Source organism: Mobula birostris, chromosome 9 (genome assembly GCF_030028105.1).
Source record: "Mobula birostris isolate sMobBir1 chromosome 9, sMobBir1.hap1, whole genome shotgun sequence".
NCBI lineage: Eukaryota > Metazoa > Chordata > Chondrichthyes > Myliobatiformes > Myliobatidae > Mobula > Mobula birostris.
In genome coordinates this window covers 22,403,784-22,425,581 of record NC_092378.1, presented here as the reverse complement: position 1 = coordinate 22,425,581, position 21,798 = coordinate 22,403,784, and the positions used below count along the sequence as shown (strand labels likewise).

Here is a 21,798-nt window from a genome sequence, read left to right as displayed (position 1 = left end):
TTGTGGTTTATATTGTCTTTATGGCCCTAAAAATATATGGTGAAGTGCCAATTGGCTTCTCAACAAAATTCAAGTCCATGGAGTAAAGCAGGCATTTGTAATGAAGAACATGGGTTAAGAATAAGAAAGGAAGAGTTGTTCTTTACAGTAGAAGCTTCTAGCAGTGCTCCCCGATTCACATGTTGAATACTAGTTGATAGGGGGTGGCATGATGTTGTAACCCACACTCTGTAACGAGTTTGTATGTTCTCCCTGTGACTGCATGGGTTTCGTACAGGTGTTCCGGTTTCCTCCCACATTCCAAGGGCATGCAGGTTAGGGTAACTAAGTTGTAGATGTTCAGTCTTGGCAATGCAAGTATGCAACACCTGTGGACTGACCCTAGGACATGTTCAGATTGTGTTGGTTGTTGATGCAAATATTGCATTTCACTGCATGTTTTGATGTTTCGATGCAAGAGTGACAAGTAAAGTTAATCTATCTATCTTAATAATGAATTGGGTTTAAGTGTGCAAGGCATGCTTTCAACACTTGTAATTGATACAGAAGTTGAAGTATAGATAACGGTGAGGATGAAAATGATCGGTCTTCACTGAAGCACAGGAAACTGGTGCAGTGTTTAGTCACACTGCATGAAAGTAATTCAGGGATGTACATAGAGATGCACTTTAACAAGAATAGCAAAGTAAAGTAACCAAATTTTACCAACTCTACTATGTATTAAAGGGATTGGACTTAAAATTTATACTAAGACGAATGAGCAGAAACGAGATAGTTTTACTGAAATTACCTGTTGTTCCTTCTACATATACTATTTATTAGGTTTTGTAACTCCTAAATATAAAATTTTCCTTTAGTCTTCTAATCTTTTTAACACTGTCTTGAGATTTTGGAGATGTTCCTTGTCATCGTCATTGATAACAATGATGTCATCCATATAACACTGAGTGCCTGGACAGTTTTACAGCACCTGGTCCATAGCTTTCTGCCAGAGTGCAGGTATAGATGCTACTCCAAAAATAAGCCTATTATTGCGATAAAACCCTTTATGAGCAACACTTTGAGTCTTCTTCCACCTCCATCTATAGGTAGGTCTCAGTTCTGTTTCTTTCCAGAACAATTTGCAAAGATACCCTCTATCCTGGGCAGAGGGTATTAATCTACTTTCAGTACTGGGTGGATGATGACGTTAAATTCACTGCAGGTCCTGACAGACCCATTCTTCTTCACTACTGGGACCACTGGTGTTGCCCATGGGCTGCACTCATCCTCGGAAAGAATTTCTTCAGCTTCCATGTGATTTAGCTCACTGGCTACATTATCAGGGATGGTATAAGGAACCAGATGGGCTTTGTAAAACTTGGGTGTGGCATTTTCATTTAACACTGTTTACCCTTGATATGTTTGAGTTTTCCAATGCCATCCTTAAACACTGTTGTGGCCTCATCAAGCAACTTCCTTAATTTACTTTCAGTTGACTGTATTGCAGGACATGTGGCATGCAAATGGTGGATAGAGTACCAATCGAGTTCTAGTTGTTTCAATCATGACCCCACAATTCTGGCCCTCAGTTTAGAATCTTTAAAATGCCATTCAAATTTATTTTGTATAATAACTGAAATAGTCAAGCCAGTGTCTACTTCCATTTTAATTAGTTTGCCTTTCACTTTAGGTGTATTGCTTAGCTGTTGTTAGTTTTCATTTTGTACATCTCAAGGTTACCCAGTCATATGTAACTCTCAATCATGATCAGAATTTTCATCAACAGCATGCAGATTAGTGCTGTTTTTGAAACTGCAACTTGACTTTTTATCTTCTTCTTTTCTTTGCTGTCCAGTTGCTTTTCTCTGCCCGATACACTTTTTGTATGTGTCCTACTTTGTTGCATTTTCTGCAAGTTTCAGCAGTAAACCTGCATTGGTCTGGTGTATGCCACAAAGTTAACACAATTTGCTCAGCCACGCAGGTTTCTGTTTAGACATTGCAATTTTGTTCATGCTCACTTTCATTCCTGATTGCAACTCAATTGCTTCTCTGCTTCAAACACGAGAAAATCTGCAAATGCTGGAAATTCAAGCAACACACACAAAATGCTGATGAACGCAGCAGGCCAGGCAGCATCTATAGGAAGAAGTACAGTCGACATTTCAGGTCGAGACCCTTCATCAAGACTAACAGGAAAAAGAGATAGTAAGAGATTTGAAAGTGGGAGGAGGAGGGGGAGACTCGGAATGATAGGAGAAGACAGGAGGGGGGGGGGATGAAGCCAAGAGCTGGAAGGTTGATTGGAAAAAAGGATACAAGGCTGGAGAAGGGGGAGTATCATAGGACAGAATGTCTTGGAAGAAAGAAAGGGGGAGGGGAGCACCAGAGGAAGATGGAGAACAGGCAAGGAGTTATTGTGAGAGGGAAAGAGAGGAAAAAAAATTAGGGATGGGGTAAGAAGGGGAGGAGAGGCATTAACGGAAGTTAGAGAAATCAGTGTTCATGCCATCAGGTTGGAGGCTACCCAGATGGAACATAAGGTGTTATTCCTCCAACCTGAGTGTGGCTTCATCTCGACAGTAGAGGAGGCCGCGGATTGACATATCGGAATGGGAATGAAACGTGAAATTAAAATGTGTGGCCACAGGGAGATCCTGCTTCCTCTGGCGGACAGAGCGTAGGTTTTCAGCGAAGCGGTCTCCCAGTCTGTGTCGGGTCTCACCAGTATATAGAAGGCCACACCGGGAGCACTGGACACAGTATATCACACCAACAGACTCACAGGTGAAGTGTCGCCTCAGTTGGAAGGACTGTCTGGGGCCCTGAATGGTGGTGAGGGAGGAAGTGTAAGGGCAGGTGTAGCACTTGTTCCGCTTACAAGGATAAGTGCCAGGAGGGAGATCGGTGGGAAGGGATGGGGGAGACGAATGAACAAGGGAGTCGTGTAGGGTGCGATCCCTGCGGAAAGCGGGGGGGGGGGGAGGGAAAGATGTGCTTAGTGGTGGGATCCTATTGGAGATGGCGGAGGTTATGGAGAATTATATGTTGAACACAGAGGCTGGTGGGGTGGTAGGTGAGGACAAGAGGAACCCTATTCTTGGTGGCTTCTCTGTTTGTTGTTTCTACTGATGCAGTGATTTTAACTACCCTTTCAAATTTAAGTTGTGCTTCAGTTAGGAGATGTTTTTGAATCCTTTCTTGTCAGATTCCACAAACTCAACGATCTGTCAGTGCACTATTGAGCTAATCACTGAACTGACAGTGCTCGGACAAGTTCTTCAATTCTGCCACACAAGCTGAAATGGACTCCCCTTTCTTATGATTACGCTTATGAAATCTAAAGCATCCTGCAATCAACAATGGTTTCAGTTCTAAATGTTTCCGTATTATGTTTCACGATATCAGCTGAACTCACACTGTTAACATGACACTATTGATACACTGTAGATTTATCAGAATTAAAAATCTCTAATCTACTTTTAAATAACTAAAACTATTCTCCTCTCAGATGCATTGTTTGGCTTATAGTTGCCGTATACTGTAAGAAAGTTCCTTCTTGAGTTGACTCATTAGACCCATTCCTCTTTCAGTTATGGTTCAAATTGTCATCAATCACAACAGTACTAATGTTCCCACTTCCCGCTCTTTATTCTCATCATTCTTGGAAGTATGTATGTAATCATTTGCATGGTTACTTCCTGATTGGCCAGTCAAGTAGTGCTCTCTGGTTCTGGGTGCACCACCTCTAACATGTTTATTGTTGTTATACATACCTAGAATGTTACCTCCAGTGTGAAAAGTTGTGTCTTTGATTCAGGAGCTCACTTTTATCTGTAGACTCTTCCTTGGTATATTGTAACCTGTCCTCCAAGCAGATTCGACAGTCTTTTTCAGTTGTACTTTTAACCTCAAGTGTTTTATTTTATTCATTTGGCCGTTTGTATCAAAAAAGATCATTTCATAAAAGAAAAGGTACAATTCATAAGGGGCTCAAGAAAAAAAGATGCCATGGAGTTTATGCGTTTAAGTTTTTGAAAGCAGCTGGAGTTGTTTGGTAAGCAGTTTAAAAGCGAAGGATTGTAGACGTTAGAAATAAAAGACTAGTGTACAAAAGCAATAGGCCAGGCAGCATCTCTAGGAAGAGGTGCAGTCGACGTTTCAGGCCGAGACCCTTCGTCAGGACTAACTGAAGGAACAGTGAGTAAGGGATTTGAAAGTTGGAGGGGGAGGGGGAGATCCAAAATGATAGGAGAAGACAGGAGGGGGAGGGATGGAGCCAAGAGCTGGACAGGTGATAGGCAAAATGGATACGAGAGGATCATGGGACAGGAGGTCCGGGAAGAAAGACAAGTGGAGGGGGGAACCCAGAGGATGGGCAAGAGGTATATTCAGAGGGACAGAGGGAGAAAAAGGAGAGTGAGAGAAAGAATGTGTGTATGAAAATAAGTAACAGATGGGGTAGATGAAGCCACACTCAGGTTGGAGGAACAACACCTTATATTCCGTCTGGGTAGCCTCCATCTTGATGGCATGAACATCGACTTCTCTAACTTCTGCTAATGCCCCACCTCCCCCTCGTACCCCATCTGTTACTTATTTTTATACACACATTCTTTCTCTCACTCTCCTTTTTCTCCCTCTGTCCCTCTGAATATACCCCTTGCCCATCCTCCGGGTTCCCCGCGCCCCTCCTTGTCTTTCTTCCCAGACCTCCTGTCCCATGATCCTCTCGTATCCCCTTTTGCCAATCACCTGTCCAGCTCTTGGCTCCATCCCTCCCCCTCCTGTCTTCTCCTATCATTTTGGATCTCCCCCTCCCCCTCCAACTTTCAAATCCCTTACTCACTCTTCCTTCAGTTAGTCCTGACGAAGGGTCTCAGCCTGAAACGTCGACTGCACCTCTTCCTAGAGCTGCTGCCTGGCCCGCTGCATTCACCAGCAACTTTTATGTGTGTTGCTTGAATTTCCAGCATCTGCAGAATTCCTGTTGTGTACAAAAGCAAGTTCAAGTTCTGCAAAGTACAGATTGAACCAGAATTGGAGTATAGGACCCAAATCTGGGCAGCACACTGAGAATAATGAGCACACTGACTAACAAGATAAAATCCGATGGTGTTACAGGAAAGATACTGGCATGGATAGAGGAATGGCTGACAGGCAGGAGACAGTGAGTGGGAATAAAAAGGGCCTTTTCTGGTTGCCTGCTGGTGACTAGTGGTGTTCCTCAGGGGTCAGTATTGGGAACACTACTTCTCACACTGTTTGTCAATGATTTGAATAATGAAATTGGTGGCTTTGTGGCAAAGTTTGCAGATAATATGAAGATAGGTGGAAGGGTAGGTAGTGCTAAGGAAGCAATGCGATTGCAGCAGGACTGACAAATTGGAAGAATGGGCAAAAATAAGTGGCAGATGGAATACAGTGTTGGGAAATGTATGATAATGCATTTTGATAAAAGGAACAATAGGGCAGTCTATTATCTAAATGGGGAGAAAGTTCAAACATCAGAGGTGCAGAAGAACTTTGGAGTCCTTATGCAAGACTCCGAGAAGGTTAATTTACAGGCTGAGTCTGTGGTAAAGAAGGCAAATGCAATGATGACATTTATTTCAAGGGGAATTAGAATATGGAAGCAAGGAGATAATTGTGAGGCTTTATAAGTCACTAGTCAGGCCACTCTTAGAGTATTGTCAACAGTTTTGGACCCAATATCTCAGAAAGGATGTGTTGTCATTGGAGAGAGTCCAGAGGTGGTTCAATAGGATTATACTGGGAATGAAGGGGTTAACATATGAGGAGTGTTTGGCAGCTTTGGGCCTGTACTCACTGGAATTTAGAAGAATGTGGGGGATCTCATTGTAACCTACCAAATGTTGAAAAGACTAGATAGGGCGGATGTGGAGAGGGTGTTTCCTGTGGTGGGGATATACAGAACTAGAGGGCACAGCCTCAAAATTAGAACAGAGCTAAGGAGGACTTTTTTTTAGCCAGAGAGTAGTAAATCGGTGGAATGCTCTGCCACAGACTGTGGTGGAGGCCATGTCCGTGGGTATATTTAAGGTGGACGTTGATCGTTTCCTGATCGGTCAGGGCATCAAAGGATACGGCGAGAAGGCAGGTGTATGGGGTTGAGTGGGAACCGGGATCAGCCATGATGGAATGGAGGAGCAGATGTGATGGGCTGAATGGCCTAATTCAGCTCCTATGTCTTATGGTCTTAATAATCTGCAAACTTTGGAAAGGATGCAGAAAATATTTACGAGACAAGCTCTAGGTGTGCAGGACATTCACCTCACTGGATAAACTGGAGAACGTAGAGAAAGTTCAGACGAGATTTTAATTCCCGTAGGCTAGAGAAAGAAAACAAAAATATACTGCTCCTCTGGGTGGAAGAGTCATGGACCAGAGGATGCAAATTTGAGGGGATTGGCAAGAGAACCAAAGGGGGAATACTTTCTCGTGCAATGAACAGTTAAAATCTGGAATGCTCTTTTTCATAGGGCGATGGATGTAAGTCATTCCTGGATTTCAGAAAAGATTTGGATACTTGAAGGGAAAATATTTGTAAGGCTGTGAGGAAAGTGTCAAGAAATAAAACTAACTTAAACAGCTCCAAAGGAATGGCATACAGATTCAAATAATTGAATGGGCCCTCTGTGCTATAATGATTCTGTGATTTAAAGGGATATTTCTTTAAATGAGAGCACTTTAGAAGATTATGCTGATAGGTGCTTTAATTTTCTTTCATACTTTGTTTAATTCCTGTGATTGAAGCAGTCTGGTCCTGCTTACTGTCAGTTGTTAATACTGTTATCTTTTGTTATAATAATTTCTTTGCTCATGTCAACTTTAATGACTTTTAGTCTTTAATTCATTCTTAGTTCTTTGGAATGTCAGATGTATTACTCTCTTATTCTATAAAGAAAGTAATTATTTCATAAGACAGGAGAATATAACAAGTTGAACCCTGAAGGGAATGATGTTGGGAAAAAGTCTGACAGGCGAATATGAAGTATGGTATAGGATCTTTAGGAGATTCCCAAGTCTACTGGTCTTATTGATAATTTTGGATATTTATTTGCTTTTATATGTCAAAGGTGTATACTGACAAGCAATGAATGAGAATGGCAGCTATATTCACTGAAGAAATGGCTGGTCAGTTTTGTAATATTTCACATGTCATGAAAAGTAGGTTTGAAAAGCAAAGAAGGTTTGATTGGTCAGTTTTCTGCAATGTGTAAACTATTTCTGCTATTTTGTCATTTATTGCAGATGTAATTAACTTGATTTTTGGTTCTATTGACAATTCATTTTTGTGCCGTATTCTTTGAATGTATGCAACCGAATTTGCGTGAAATGAATCTGACTGCTGTATTGTAAAACTTTTAGGTGATTTTTTTCAGTGATGTCAATACAAATAGGTCTTTGGATTTGATAATGCTTCCTATTTCATTTTATGATTTGCAGAATTTTAAGTATTTTCCACCTTATTGAGACCAAAATGTAATAGCAAGCATATTATTGATTATTATTAATATTTGCTTTTGTAATGAAGTTTGTCAGCATTTTTGTCCATTTTTACAAGCTTGTCACTTTGGTAACTCTAAAATGAATACTGAAGTAAGATTAAGAAAATGAGCATAAGTAAAATTGTTTCAGAATTTTATTTATTTAGTTTAAATAATATTTATTTTTAACAGATTTAATAAAAAAAATCATTGTTTATGTCATCCAAGTCTTATGCTGGACTTGGCTCCTAACAGACATGCGAAGGAATCTGATGACTTCTATTCAGGGTAGTAAAAGCTACATATGTGGGACATGCAGATGCCTTTACCAACATTTTTCAAAACGTTTGTATTTGGGACTTGACAGTTGAATTATAAAGTTGTAAATATATTTCATTTTTTAAAGGAGGAGAGGGAGAAATCGAGAAAATAGAGAGCTTAGAGTGTGGTAAAATTACCAGAACCCAAGCTGATCAAAGATTAAGTAATACTGTTGTATATTTATTACAATGCAATGAAATGCAAAATCATTCTTATTGGATCAAAGAAAGTCAAATCAGAATATTTTCTTATTAGTGAGTGGTTGAAACTCTGCAGGTATTGGTAATCTTCTGTGTCCGGACACATAAACCACTCAAAGTAAGGGCACATTATTTATGTTGCTGATTTACATTGAGGATTCTCTATCAGCAGATGGAAATCAAGTATGATAATTTTTTTAGAAATCTTTGCTGATAACTATTATTCTCTTTTAAATTTTGCATTGAATGTGATCATATTATGAATACGTGTTAACGTATTGTTAGGCTTTTTAATTAAGCTCCTCATTATTCAATATGGACAGCTTCCTTGCTGATTCTAAGAAATTGCTACAAAAAAAACATATTCTACAGATTCTGGAAATGCCTGATCTGATGAACTTAATGTAAAATCTGCCTTTAAAAACACTTTACTTTCATTACCTGCTTTTCTATTTTCTGATTTACATCTACTGGAGAACGATAAATGTTTCCCAGTAGAATGTTAAATCCTTTACTACTTCTGAACTCTATTATTGAAAGCTTCACTATTTGCTTTTCTATGTTTTTATTATATCTGTTCAATGGCATAATTTAACCTTTAAAGTAGGCCATGCCCTGCCTCCCTATCTTTTCCTTTCTTTCCTGTTGACATTATAACTTCAGCATTTGGTTTTCAGTTCTGAACGTTTTGAAGCCAAATCTAAGTAATAGATATCTTTCATACCTTCCAAATGAATTTGAATTCATTCAGTTTATTCCTTTTCTAAGTCAAAGTTGAGTTTACTGCAAATGCGAAAGTGCATGTATGCACGGGTGCAATGAAAACCTCAGAGTATCACAGGCATCTGGCATCATATAAGCAGCATTCACAAGGAAAACATAATTTAGACACAATCTTTTTCAAGAAAAAAAACACAATTAGATGAAAAGGACCATTTATTACAAACTGGGCAAAGTATTGCTAAACTGTAGTGATTAGGATTTTATCAGTTAGTTCAAGAACTGGTTGAAGCGAACTAGCTCTTCTTGAGCCTGTTGGTGTAGAATTTCAAGCTTCTGTCCATCCTGCCTGATGGTGGGGATCTTTGATGATAGATGTTGCCTTCCTGAGCTAGTACCCCCTGCAGATGCTACCGGTGTGGGGAGAGATCTACATGCGATGTATTGGGCAGAGTTCACTACTCTCTGCAGCTTCTTACATTACTGTACATTCCAATTGCTGTTCCAGAGCATGATGCCCTATTGTTTGCATGTTTCAAAAAGAATCCTTCCTTGCTCCACATATGTACGCAAAGTATTCATCAACATTCCTTACTTCCTTTTTAATTATACTACTTCCTTTATCGATAATGCATAAATGCCATTTCTATCATTTAATATTAATCATTAACAGTGTAGTTTCCTCTTAAGAACAAAAACTTTATGGTTGAGCTATTCATTCATCATGGTCCAAGACCAGCACTGGTGTGTGGCACAAGCAGTGTGAGCTAGAAACATAAGAACAAAGAAACATTAGAAAATGAAATATGCCATTCTTCCCTTCATGCCTTGCTCTGACATTCTGTAAGTTAAAGGAAACTCCCTTGCACTAACCTCATGCACCGTGTTTCTCTTAATAAGCTAGCTGTCTACAAAAATGTCATGAATATACTAAGCAATAAAATCTCCACCGATCCTCCAAGGTGGAGAATTCTAGGAAGTTTGCATTCTCGGAATGAGGATATTTCTTTTTAATTCAGTCCTGAATGGTCCACCATTATTTGGAGATTATGGCCCCAGTACTACACGTTCCACACAAAGGAAACAACATCCTTGCACATATTTTGTAAGAATGTTTTATGTTTTGTTGAGATCATTTCCTTTTCTTTTAATTCCAGACTGTATAGGACCTTTCTGCCTTATTTTAAAGGACAAAAATCTTCTTTTGAGAAAATAATGCAGTAAACCTTGCTTCCACTCCCTCTACCACAAGTATATATTTCCTTAGATTGGGGGACCAGATGACTTTGCCAGTCCCATATAATTCCTATTGTGTTTCATTTCTTCAGTTGTGATCAAATCTCTTGCAAGGCTTTCTGGATTTTTGTATTAGGATACCCAGGTTCCTGTGTATGCTAACAATTCTCAATATTTCACTGTTTAACTATATTCCCAGTTGAAACTGTCATTAAATCAGTGGAATGCTGGCAGAAAATAATATCTATTTTCTTTTTAAAGTCCTTGGAATGGAGTTCATCTGCATTTGGGTGTTTGCCTTTATATAGTCTCATTAATTTTTCCAGTACTTGCTTTAAATAATGATAATTGCTTTTAGGTTTTCATTCACTCTTTATATGTTGTTCTCTGCTATTTCAGTGAAAGTTTCTATATCCTCCTTCGTAAAGACAGTCAGAAAATATGTGCTTAATTTTTCAGTTTTATATCCTCATATAACTTCTCCTTTCTCAGTCTATATGAGACCCACAATAATATATATTAATCTTTATCTTACCCCCTTTCTAAATAACCTTAGATGCCTCAATAGATTATTCTCATTTTCTAGTTTCCTTTTCCTTTTCAATTTCTTGGCGCTCTTTTGCTGAGTCTTTTTCATTGTGCTTAAGGGACGAAGTGACGGCTGCAAGATGATAAATGTTGCTTATTGTCAAGAGTGTCTTGACTTACCTTGGCCATTCTTATTAGGCCATTGAGCTTCATTCATTGAGTGGAAGCATTAGCACTGACTGCCTTTTATCATTACTCTCCGACAAACTTTATTGAGTTTCCTGCTTCATCATGAACCCCTCTTCAGCCAACAACCTCTCTTGTGATACAACAATGATTCTAATAATTTTGTTAATACTGACATTTGTGAAAAGTAAACCCTGACAAAAATAGTAGAAACATTGAATGTGCATTTAGTTTGCCATATGAAAGAACAATTTAGTTGCATAATCAAAATTTAGAACAAAATTAACCTATATGATATAAATTGAATAATATTTTAATAATTCTTACAATAATTTTTTACTCTTCACTCTCACTCTTCATTACCATACTTTGGACAGCTCAGCAATGGACATATTCAATGACACTGCCAACTCCTTAGTTAGTGTGTTCAATAAAATGATTTGCCATGTGGCAGTTTCTTATAGTAAGCAGGTTTACAGATTGGCAATATTTTACTATGTGTGTCTGCATTTACGTAATTTTGTGACTACTAAAGAAACTTAAAATACATGCATTTTAATAGCACAGCGAGAATATGTGTAAGGAGTCAATGATACTTGAAAATCAATTTGAAATCCTTGTTGGTATTAAGATCTTGGAAAAAGTGTAGGAGCAGCAGAAAGTAACCCTTGATCATCGAGATTTGTTCTTTTCTAAGAAAAAGACCTTGTTTTTCACTTCCCAAAGTTACAATTTCTCTTTCTGCCATCCTTGAAGTTTAATTTTCTTATTGACTAACTTCTGGGAGCTTTGAAATCAAAAGTGAGCATATTTGCCTGATTCATGACTGTCATAACTGTATGTATATGATGCCTCATATATTTATGTCCTCCTTTGTAAAATGTGTCTTGGCATAAAGGACAAGGAATTACCTTGCTATAGCTTTAAAGCTTTTATATATTTATTATTATTAATGATTTGGGTTTGTTTCATTTACTCTAGTTCTGATGCATCAGCAGTAAACAATTTGAGATATGTCTTTATAAAGTTTCATAACATTTATTTTGGCTCATCTTTTAATTCATTGGAGAGAAAGTTGTGACGGATGTCAGTTTTTGTCATAAGTTTAAGGATGGAGGTTGATAGGGTCAGTAGCTTTAAATTTCTTGCTATTAACATGTTAGAGGATCTGTACTTTCTTAGAAGCTTGTGTAAGTTTGGCATGACTCCTGAAACTTTGACAAACCCCAATAGATGCATAGTGAAGAGTATCCTAACTGATTGCATCATGGTCTGGTATGGAAACATTAATGCCAGGGAACGGGAAAGGCTACAGAAAGTGGTGGAGTCCAGTCCATCACAGGCAAAGCCCTCCCTACTATTGAGTACATGTATTTGGTTGGAACACTGCCACCTATCATCAAAGACCCTCATCTTCAAGATCATGCCCTTTTCACACTACAGTCATCAGGCAGGATGTACCAAAGGCTTACGTCCCACACCAACAGCTTAAGGAACAGTTATTGCCCTACAACGATCAGGTTCCTGAACCAGAATGAATACCTTCATTCACCAATACTCTGAAAGGATTCTATGAGCTATGGACTCATACACAAGGAATTTTTACAACTTATGTTCTCTGTATTATTTTTATTTTTATTTGTATTTTGCTCATTTGTCAGTCATTGTTTATGTATAATTTTTCATAAAATTCTTTTGTATTTTTTTTTCCATAAATCCCTGGAAGAAAGTGAATCTCAAGACAATATATGGTATCGTGTTCTTTGATAATAAGTTGACTTAGAACATTGGATTTTTCACTATTTATATTATTTGAAAAACTTAGATGCAAGACCCTCAATGTATGACACCTGGTACAGTAAAATTTCAGTTAATAACAGGTGCAGAAGGGCAATCTATCTGAATAATTCTTTTTAATGCTGCTTTTTTTGTTTTGTTTTGGAAAATTGTTTGCTCATTTGATATTTCAGATCCATATCTTGTAATAAAAGTTCGTACATTTTCCAGTGATATAACCTTCGGCTCTCTGTCAGACAAATTAATTTCCTGAATGAAGAACATTTGAATGTGTTTCACTGCATCACCTTTATTATTTTGCCTGGCTTGTAAATGCTTTGGACTGCAAGCTGAAATTAAACAGTGGACTCTGTGGCCTGATTCTGGTCAGATTGACTGTTCTGTCCCTTTACTGGCATTATGCTTTTCTAGGCATTCATTTGTACTTCTGTGACAACTTAAGGAGAGAAGTGTCACTATTTTCCATCTGCTATCACATTAGCACAACCCTCCAGAATTTTGCGAGTAAATACAGAAAAGCTACTTCAGCTTCTCATAATGTCTAGCAAAGACTTTCGTCATCGATTTGAAATTGTTAATAATTGAGGGAATATTTTTGGAAAACCTCTAAATGGCATTAGTATACTTTGATGTTGCCAATGATCTGTTAAAATTTTAAGAGAAATTAAATAACAAATGGAAGCTAAGGAGGTATGGGGAAATAAAGAAATAGACTAATCGTGGGATTACAATTCTTCCTTGAAGAGGTGCTGCCAAAAATTGAACTCCTTCCATCTGTGTGTTATAATCTGTATTGGTGCCTCTGTGCTTGAAGCTATTTGGAAAAATCAATTATTGAACTGCCTACCAGTACTTCACAGGTTATGATAATCATGATATCCATCTATGTTTATACTGATAGGTGAGTAAGAATCATTGCTTGGTCATGCTTTATATAGAAAGATTATCTGTCTTTTACTTTCATCTCAGTATTGAGTTTCTTTCCATCAAACATCTGATGTAGTCATTGGAAATGAGAATAACTGTCCAGAAAGTGCACAATAGGTTAGAGCAGAAAATAATTAGTGTCTGCATATGCCTTGTTTCAGGCTAGAGAACAATCTGCTTTCAAAAAATTTCTTGTGTATTAATTTATTTTCTGTGATGGTGTTTACTATTTCTAAGTAGTTCTGTAACTACATCTGAAAATTCAGAAAATTCCTTTTGGAAACTTCCAGGTTAGTTAATTTGTTAAAATTGATCTGTAGATTTTTAATGCATACTTACTACTTAGCTAAGCTCTTTTTTTTTGTAGCTCATATTGTAATATACCCTAATTGTAACTGCTTTTTGAAAGGATAATTTGGTTACTAAGGAAATGAATCCTTCATGATTTCGCAAACCATTATGATTTTGCATAATGTCACCATCAATGCACTGTTCAAACAAAAGATATAAGCGCCTGAGAGACCATAGGCTAAGCACGCTGGATCTGGCTTGCTGTCTAGACTGATTAACCTGTCTTCCCACGTGCCTGCACTTACCTGGGTTAGATGCTGGGGTTTAATTGAAATTGACCCTCTGTATCCTTGAAGTACCTGCCAAGGCTAACAAAGCTTTAGCAGTGAGTAGGCTCGGACAGCATAGTCATGAAGCTCCGTTCCATAAAGCCCGAATAAACTTTGACAAAAGGCTAAGCTGGATGGTAGAGAACTGTCTGCTGTAAGGACTACAAGGTTTCTTTTTACAGCTTTTATGTGATATATTCAGGGATATTTAAAAATCTGTTGTGATTGCTGTAAGTAATTAAAATATATTTCATAATGTTATTAAACAGCACCACAAAGTCCATAAAATGTCAGTTAAATTGAAAACAAAACATTTCCTCATTCTCCAAGCTGAGGACTTCATTGAATTGAGTGTGATCACTGACTTTACAGCAGATCTGACTATCTGAGGATAGGTCATTGACCAGAAATGTTAAATCGTTTCTCTTTTCACTGATGCTGCTTAACTGGCTGAGTTATTCCAGATTTCTGTTTGTTTCAGATTTCAGCTTCTGCAATTTTACTTGTTTTTCCATTTCTGAATTCTCAGTATATCACTCTTTATTGTGTCCCACTTGTAAAATGTAGACCTATCTGCGATAGCCGTTTACAATCTACTTTTACCAGATCCTGTTTTAAGATATTACAATAATTGCCTCTTTGTAATCAGTGTTGCAAATTACCTTCCCTTTTACACCCTCTTCTTTCATGCCATAAGATTCTGTACCCTGGAATACTGAGTTACCCGTCCTGCCCTTTCAACCAGCTCTCTGTGACAGTAACAACATAACTTTCCCATTTGCTGATCAATGTGCTAAGTGAATCTATCTTGCTTGTCATTTTGCTTGAATTAAAATGTTTGCAATTTGCCTTGCACACCTTTCATATACCGTACATTGTCACATGCAAGTTTGCACTGTCTACAATATGTGATGGCACCTCCCCTGAAAATATACGTCCACTCTGTGTATCATTCCTGCATCAGCTTTGTTTGACACTCTTCTAAACAGCAGCAGCAAAACTCCCTGCAATGATGTTTGACCTGCACACGTTTAGGTGCAACACATCTAGCTCGCAGAAGTCTCACACTGCCCTGAAATGGTCCCAGTGATCTAAAGCACTTCCCATAAACTACATATTTATCTGACCGTACTCGTATACCTATTCACAGTAGCACATGGCACTGGAAAGTGATAGGGACAAATTTAGAGATCCTGCTCTTTAATCTGTAATCTAGCTCTTGAAATTCATGCTGCAGGACCTCATTCTACAATGTTAAGTGCCTTTCATCTAGCACTTTAAGTGGTAATTATTAAAATCTTTTTTATTAATTATTAAAGATCAACAAAAATACATTAGGATAATCAAGTCAATATGTACAATAAAGAATTAAATTAGCAAATAACTGATTAACAAAGCTAAGCAATATATCAATAATAATAAGAAAAAATAAGCTGTTAAGAATATTTTTGTGAAAGAAAAGAAGAGAGAAAAAAAGAACCCCTACTAACTAAACAAAACGAAAAAAAAACATTTGGAGCACAACCCCGGAGCTATACGTCATACAATCTTCTATAAAAGAAAAACTTCAATCCCTCAACTCAAATCCATTTAAACAAAAATCGGAAGGAAACCATATTAATTAACTCAAATCAGATGATAATAGCGGGCAAAAGAACCCCACCTTTTCTCGAAATCAAATCGAGGATCAAAAGTTCGACTTCTGATTTTCTCCAAACTAAGACATAGCATCACCTGAGAAACCGTTGTATCAAAGTAGGAGCAGAAGCATCTTTCCATTTCAACAAAATAGCCCTTCTGGCCAATAATGTAACGAATGCAATTACATGTTGGTCTGATAGAGAAATACTATGAATATATTGAGGGATTATACCAAACAAAACTGTCAATTTATTAGGTTGTAAATTAATTTTTAAAACTTTAGAAATCGTAGAAAAAGAAGATTTCCAAAAATGTTTCAATACAGAACATGACCAGAACATGTGTGTCAATATAACTGTCTCGGTTTTACATCTATCACACTGACTATCAACATTAGGAAACATTTTAGACAGTCTCTCCTTTGTCAAATAATAATGATGTACAATTTTAAATTGAATTAAAGAGTGACTGGCACAGATCAAAGAAGAGTTAACCAACTTCAAAATCCGTAACCATTCTTCTGTTATCAAGGTCATGTTAAGCTCTCTCTCCCAATCTTGCTTAATCTTAAGTGAAGGGTAATTGTGCTGTTGTAACAACAAATTATAAATTTTCCCAATAAAACCTTTCACTAAAGGGTTCATTTCTAAAATAGTATCTAACAGGTCAGAATCCTTTAAAGTGGTAATCAGTCGAAACTTGTTCCTGAAGCCACTTTGAATTTATTTTCTATTATTCAAATGAACAGGTTTACTATGTCAGTAGGGGAGAATAAATAAAGCAGGACTTGAAAATGTCATTCTTTCTAGCAAGGATGATTTATAAATAAACATATAAATAAATATTGGAACATGTCAGTTAATCTGAGTAGTCCATCTATGAAGAGTTATATGAAGTCCTGTTAGATGTTAAAAGGATTCATAGTGCAAACTGATTTGTCATGAGAAATTTCCAGAAACAGTTTATTCAGTCACTATGATAGTTAAACAATTCAAAAATATGATTTAAAGAAGTACAACTTTACCAAGTCAGTTTGGACCAAACACCTTGCATCAGTGTGTCTACCATGACACCTTCCTTAAACTGCCTTGAATCCTCTAATCCAGCTCTATATTTGGTAAGGTTCTGCAAAGTTCAACAAAGATTGTCATAGGCTAACACGAGGAAATCTGCAGATGCTGGAATTTCAACCATCCCTCCCCGCCAATCTTCCTCCTGGCACTTATCCTTGTAAGCGGAACAAGTGCTACACATGCCCTTACACTTCCTCCCTCACTACCATTCAAGGCCCCAGACAGTACTTCCTGGTGAGGTGACACTTCACCTGTGAGTCGGCTGGGGTGATATACTGCGTCCTGTGCTCCCAGTGTGGCCTTCTATATATTGGTGAGACCCAACACAGACTGGGAAATTGTTTTGCTGAACACCTATGCTCTGTCTGCCATAGAAAGCAGGATCTCCCAGTGGCCACACATTTTAATTCCACGTCTCATTCCCATTCTGATATGTCTATCCATGGCATCCTCTACTGTAAAGACGAAGCCACACTCAGGTTGGAGGAACAACACCTTATATTCCCCCTGGGTAGCCTCCAACCTGATGGCATGAACATTGACTTCTCAAGCTTCAGCTAAGGCCCCACCTCCCCCTGTACCCCATCTGTTATTTATATACACACATTCTTTTTTTCTCTCTCCTTTTTCTCCCTCTGTCCCTCTCACTATACCCCTTGCCTATCCTCTGGGCTTCCCCCCTCCCCCTTTTCTTTCTCCCTAGGCCTCCCGTCCCATGATCCTCTCATATCCCTTTTGCCAATCAACTGTCCAGCTCTTGGCTCCATCCCTCCCCCTCCTGAGACCACATCTAAAGTATTGTGTGCAGTTTTGGTCCGCTAATCCGTGGAAAGACATTCTTGCCATAAAGGGAGTACAAAGAAGGTTCACCAGATTGATTCCTGGGATGGCAGGACTTTCATATGATGAAAGACTGGATCAGCTAGGCTTATACTCGTTGGCATTTAGATAATTGAGGGGGAATCTTATTGAAAGGTATAAAATTCTAAAGGGATTGGACAGGCTAGATGTAGGAAGATTGTTCCCGATTTTGGGGAAGTCCAGAACGAGGGGTCACAGTTCGAGGATAAAGGGGAAGCCTTTTAGGACCGAGATTAGGAAAAACTTCTTCACACAGAGAGTGGTGAATCTGTGGAATTCTCTGCCACAGGAAACAGTTGAGGCCAGTTCATTGGCTATATTTAAGAGGGAGTTAGATATGGCCCTTGTGGCTAAAGGGATCAGGGGGTATGGAGAGAAGGCAGGTACAGGGTTCTGAGTTGGATGATCAGCCATGATCGTACTGAATGGCGGTGCAGGCTCAAAGGGCCGAATGGCCTACTCCTGCACCTATTTTCTATGTTTCTGTCTTCTATCATTTCGGATCTCCCCCTCCCCCTCCCAGTTTCAAATCTCTTACTAGCTCTTCTTTCAATTAGTCCTGATGAATGGTCTCGGCCCAAAACGTCGACTGTACCTCTTCCTAGAGATGCTGCCTGGCCTGCTGCGTTCACCAGCAACTTTGATGTGTGTTGCTTGTCATAGGCTAAAACATTTATTACATATACAGCAATTTGTTTTGTTTTACTGCCTGCATTTTAATTATGGGGTCACTAACTTCTTTGAAAATGGCTAAATGTCAAATTTTCATTCATTTTTCCTACATTTGGTATGTATTACTTTTACTTTGCAGCTCTCATTTTAAGTTTACTTGATTTTTTTTCTTGTTAGCAGTATATACAGAGAATACTTAAATAAATCTTTCTGATGACCCTCCATTTTATGTTCTATTAACTTTTCGAGTTGGCTAACTTATCCCATTTATGACCTAAGTTCTAGCCTCCTACCAGTTTACTTCCATTTAATCTTTGGAAGGTTCATTTACTCTTTTCACCCTGTGCACAAGACTGAGGAAGAAATTTACATCCTTTAGATACTGTATCTGTTGGGAATAATGGAACTGCTACTTTCCCAGCCCTAACCCTAACCCTAACCCTAATAATAAACATTATTAATAACAGCTTTTTGAAGTATATGGTGGTAAACTATCACTGCAAACAATGAAGAGATGAGCAAAGGCAAAGGGAACTCGAGTGATGTGTTCTGCTAGTGTGCTGCAAAATTAATGTGTTTGGGGTTGGACCCGTGCTGGTTGGAACGAATGATTGGAGAGGAGAAGATGAGGCAGAGGAGTTCTGATGCTCTTTGAACTAACACAGATGCAGGGATGGATTGCCCTAAGTGCCGAGCCCATTCAGAAAGGTTGAGAACGGCTTCTTCGGCAGCGAAATCCAGGCCTGAAGCGAATCACTGGGTGGCTTATTCTAAACCCGGAGCAATTTGCCGAAGTAGGGCCCGGTCCTAATATGAGGCATGAACTACTGTTTGGACAATTTAAATGCTGGCCCAGATAGACTGGAAAGGCAGGGTTGAGAGTCAGGTGAGATTGGATTACTCTGGGTGCTGTGCCGATTTGGAAAGGTCAAGAACGGCTTCTTCAGCAGCGAAATCTAGGCCCAGACTGATTCATTACAGTGGAGCCCAGGTCCTAAAGAGAGATACAGTTCATTGTTTGGACAATTTCAATGTCAGCCCAAATAGACTGGGGCTCTTTTCTCCACAACACTAAGGCTGTGAGATTACTCCCAGCTGCTGTGCTTCATGTCCGCTAATATGATAATACCGAGACGTTGGGCCGACTCGGGTCTGCTCTGGGGATTTAGATCTAAAGACTGAATTTGGTTTGGAATGCTGTTGTTGCTTGGTTCTATCGGTGGCATGATTTGTGTTTTATAACTTCTACATTCTTTGATAATAAATGTACTTTGAACCTTCGAACAGTAGGTTCATCAGCAAATTTGAAGACTCCACTGGAGCTGTGCTTAGCCATGCAGTCTTCTGTGATTTAGAGAGTAGAGTAGAGGGCTAAGCACACAGTCTAGAGTGCACCTGTGTTAATGATCAGCAGGGAGGAGATGTTGTTACCAATCCACACCGATTGAGGTGCTGCTGTGAGGGAATCGAGTAACCAGTTGGAGGAAAAGGTACAGAGGCCAGAGTCTTGAAGGTTGACGATGGGTTTGGATGGGATGATTGTGTTGAATGCCAATCAGAATGTTAAACCAAATGCTTTTTTTCAATGTGCTAAGGGTTTTATGAGTTTTTGATTCATTGTGCTCAATGCTATACCAAATAATTATGCACCATAGCAGAAACTGTCTGGGCTAATTGAAACGAAACTATGTGGATTCTGTTTTTCATTAATTTGAAATTTTAGTATGCAAGGGAATACTGTGACTAAAATAAGTATATTTACAGTGATAATGCTGTTTTTGCATGGAAGTTCATTTCAATTGATGATGGAAAATGCAGCCGACAAGATGAGTTGGGAAGATTGATGCCTTTAGATGCTAATCTGCTTGGTGTTAAATTCATCTAGATTTTTTACTGCTGGTGTATTCACTACAAATAGGACTTCCATGTACACATTTTTCTGAATCAAGACTGGCCCTGCTTATTTATTTGGGCTGCATGTCAGTCATAAAACTTACCTGTTTACTGTTTGAATGTATAGACGATATATCAGTGCTTTCGTGTTTAAGGTTTTACAGTGCAAAAGAACACCTGATCGAGTAGGCATTGGCAGTAAACCAATTCAAGTAAGAAACAAGCAACGTTGCGGGGAAGGTGGAGTTTTTAGCCTGTACTGAACAGTCCCAGTTTAACTACTGTTTTGGTGTATGTTTCTCCAGGAAAAATAAGGTTCAGAAGACAGACGAAGCGTGTAGTCCGGGTATATGGACGGAGGTGACAAATTACAATCTTCAATGCTCTGCAATGCAAAGTGAGGTTTAATGATCTCACAAGACTGAAGTAAGTAAGGCACACTATACTATGCAACACAGACACAATAACAGGGGTTTCATTTCATTGCTTATCACGTCTTGTTGGTTCATTAACTAGATGATTTGAAAATCAGTTCCCAGAGAAATTCTGGAGAAAAAACTGAACCATTGTAAGAAGTTGTGTGCTAGGGTAATTCTTGTTAGTGATAGCTTAAATGGAATCTACAATTACATGTTCAACAACAATGGCATGGGTACTTAAGAGTATTTAATAATAACACTTCTTTACTTCTCAATTCTCTCCTTACAAATACTGCATCTATCATTAGAAACTCTAACTAGAGTTAGAAGATCAATAAGCCTGCATGAACTCGAAGTTCTGATGAATATTAGGATTTCATCATCTGCACTTCTTGTCCTGGTCCATTCATAAGAGTTCTTCTATGGGATTAGAGTTGCAAAATTGAATCCCAGGTGCATCCTTATGGAATGAAGCTACCTATCAATCAGAAGAGTTTTTACTCCTCATTGTAGGAGTGAAAGAGAAGGCAAAATTATGTTCTTTCAGGGAAGTTACAGTGAATTCCCTGAGCTGAAGAGCCAAGGATCAAGAACTCCAGCCTACCTTCTCCTGCAGAATATATTGCATACAGGATGTTGCAAAGATCCTGCTGCAATCCCTGCCAAAATATCTGGGAAGGGATTAATTGGGGAGAAAAATCTAAATAACATTTTGCAATACTATAAAAACTGCTGATTGGCTCTTGGGAAAAAAATCAAAAATATCTCTTCTTGAGCATTTTATCCAGCTGGTCCAATTACTTTCCAACTCATTGTTTCTCCCCTCCCCCCCCCTTTCCTTCTCCCTGGGCCTCCTGTCCCATGATTCTCTCATATCCCTTTTGTCAATCACCTGTCCAGCTCTTGGCTCTATCCCTCCACCTCCTGTTTTCTCCTATCATTTTGGATCTCCCCCTCCCCCTCCCACCTCCAAATCTCTTACTAGCTCTTCTTTCAGTTAGTCCTGACGAAAGGTCTCGACCCGAAACGTCGACTGTGCCTCTTCCTAGAGATGCTGCCTGGCCTGCTGTGTTCACCAACAACTTTGATGTGTGTTACTTGAATTTCCAGCATCTGCAGAATTCCTCGTGTTTACCTTCTCATTGTTTGTTTGATTGTCTTTTGGGCATTTCCAGATCACATCAACTAAAATACTGCATGGAGGCAAAATT

At 38.7% G+C, this 21,798-nt stretch overlaps 1 protein-coding gene across 3 annotated transcripts in view; it reads left to right on the top strand.

Annotated features, from left to right (window-relative positions):
* foxp2 (forkhead box P2) overlaps positions 1-21,798 on the top strand; it is a 745,656-nt gene that overhangs the window by 153,293 nt on the left and 570,565 nt on the right. For all 3 annotated transcript variants that reach the window (XM_072267606.1, XM_072267607.1, XM_072267608.1), the window contains exon 2: positions 20,474-20,594. The gene's annotated coding sequence lies outside the window, so the exon portion shown is untranslated. The remainder of the gene's footprint in view (positions 1-20,473; positions 20,595-21,798) is intronic.